The sequence below is a fragment of the Bombus affinis genome, unplaced genomic scaffold (assembly GCF_024516045.1).
Source record: "Bombus affinis isolate iyBomAffi1 unplaced genomic scaffold, iyBomAffi1.2 ctg00001170.1, whole genome shotgun sequence".
NCBI classification, from domain to species: domain Eukaryota; kingdom Metazoa; phylum Arthropoda; class Insecta; order Hymenoptera; family Apidae; genus Bombus; species Bombus affinis.
In genome coordinates this window covers 7501-10000 of record NW_026109600.1, presented here as the reverse complement: position 1 = coordinate 10000, position 2500 = coordinate 7501, and the positions used below count along the sequence as shown (strand labels likewise).

Sequence of the window (2500 nt, the reverse complement as noted above, 5' to 3'; positions counted from 1 at the left end):
ACGTTGCGCAACACCTCGAGCTTGGTAAAACACCCGTAGCCGATCATAGACACGCGCTAGTTCGCACACGATTTCTACGATTTCCGACGAACGTGGCTTTGGGCCAGGGCCGGCGGGCAGAGAGATACGCGAACGACGGGGAAAATTCGTCCCGATACAAGTAACGCGTACTCTCCGATCTCCGCGCAACGCCTGGGGATCATCTCCCTAAGTCATCAGCGCTCGAAGAAATCACGTGTGCGTTCCCGGATCTACGGCTCTCTTTCGGGGATAAATTACAAGCACAGAGTATGTTAAACGCAACGACGACCCATCGATGCGACGGTCCTCGTCGTTGTCAGTCGCTCGCGCAGAGTATATCTCTACGCACGAAGAGACGGAGTGGGCATTAGATCCCTGGGGCTATTCGAGTAAAACGTCTTAAGAAAAGACGGTTGTACGGCAAAATTCCGCACCGTTACCAAGTTTACTTTTATCTGAGGCTGTTCTCCTTCTCTCCTCTCTCGACCGAGTTCCCATATTTGCTTTCTCTCAGTCTCGCCAAAATAATATTCATTTAAGACGACGTCGGGGGCGCGGACATCGTGCTCATCGAAAACCTGCAAACGTATGCAAATCTGCTGATATGAAAAAAAAATCGGTCACGAGGACAACACTACGTATATATATATATATATATATATATATATATAATATATTCGATAACCGACACGAAGCGGTGCATAAGCGGGCGGTCGTACGAAAGGACGACTCACGACGCCGCTAGCACTCACGCAGGTCCGTGACGGTTCTCTCCGCTCTTATTCGTATCCTTCTTCGTGCGCTTCCTCCGACTCTGAAACGTTCTACGTATCGTAAGAACGACGGCGGGTTGTCGAAGGCACCAAGGGACAGAGAGAGACAGAGGTAGAGTTTCGTAGTGTCTCCCGTGAACACGATAGTTTATATATCGAGCATGCGTACGAATTGCACGGTCTCGACACGACCGCGACGAACGCCGACGAGCGTCCAACAATCGCTCGTACGTCGCGTACGTTCTCTCGCGTCCGCTCTTGTTCGTATCCTTCTTCGTGCGCTTCCTCCGACTCTGAAACGTTCTACGTATCGTAAGAACGACGGCGGGTTGTCGAAGGCACCAAGGGACAGAGAGAGACAGATAGAGAGGAACGACACGCAACGCAAGCAGTCTTAGGTTTACGTGAGCAACCCTCAGCCAGGCGTGGTCCAGGAATTGTATCCGTGGACCGCAATGTGCGTTCGAAATGTCGATGTTCATGTGTCCTGCAGTTCACACGTTGACGCGCAATTAGCTGCGTTCTTCATCGACCCACGAGCCAAGTGATCCACCGTTCAGGGTAATCTTTTCATATATTTTTTAAAACTCTTGTACTCCATGTACTCTTAATACTCGGTTCGAGCGAAGCCGAGATCCGACACGACCGACCAACGGGAATCGGACGCGCAGAAGTCGCCGGAAGATCGACGACACGAAAACGTTCGAAAATGAAATCCGACGAACGCGCGAAGATACGCGCGTCCGCCGGCCGGGCGAAAAGTACATTATGATATATAACAACCATCGAGATCGAAGCTCCGTTCGTCAGGAAACGACGGGGATATAACACCCGATTCTGAATCCTCTGTGCAGCACACGATCTCGCGAAGAAATACGCACGGTGGCTAGCCCATATATATATATATGTGTGTGTGTGTATATATAATACGATATGCATTCCTCTCGTCCAATTATTCAAGAAAAAGAGCGTGCGCCTCCATCGTTCGGGTGATGTAAAGATTCGATGGGACTCGCGCGACCCTCGGCCTCGAGCGGTCTTTCCTCCCAATATCCAGAAGCCGAGCTTTGAAAAAACTCTAGCGACGGCACGGGTGTCCGACTCACGACATCGAGGCTTCGAAGTCGGCGATCTCCTCCGAACGGATGGCGATCGCGACGACTCAAAGCGTGAAAAATCGACGAAAGAGAACACATCTCCGTTCAGGTGATTGTTTTTTTTAAAAAATAAAAAAATTCGATGGGACTCGCATCCATCTACCTCGCGCGGTCTTTCTTCCCAATATCCAGAAGCCGAGCTTTGAAAAAACTTCAGCGACGGCACGGGTGTCCGACTCACGACAACGAGGATAGACAGCCTGCGGTCCCCTCTGAACGGGTTATATGCGACGAACTAGACGAAACTTTAGTCGTTCAGGTGGTATAAAAAAAAAAAAATTCGATGGGACGCACGCGCAGCCGTCGTCCTCGAGCGGTCTTTCTTCCCAATATCCAGAAGCCGAGCTTTGAAAAAACTCTAGCGACGGCACGGGTGTCCGACTCACGACATCGAGGGTAGACAGCCTGCGGTCCCCTCTGAACCAACTTCGGCTAGACTAGTTACGAATCGTTGCTACGCATCGTCATCATAGTCATCGTCATCATCATCATTATCATAGCGGGCCAACATCCACGCAATGCGTTTTCGTTCTAGGTTACCCGATCCAC

At 50.6% G+C, this 2500-nt stretch overlaps 1 non-coding gene across 1 annotated transcript; it reads right to left on the bottom strand.

The window, feature by feature from the left end:
- Positions 1–1203: 1203 nt before the first annotated feature.
- On the bottom strand, positions 1204–1358 carry LOC126928620 (5.8S ribosomal RNA). Its single transcript, XR_007716857.1, has one exon. It is a non-coding gene; the product is annotated as a 5.8S ribosomal RNA (ribosomal RNA).
- Between the last annotated feature and the right edge of the window lie 1142 nt (positions 1359–2500).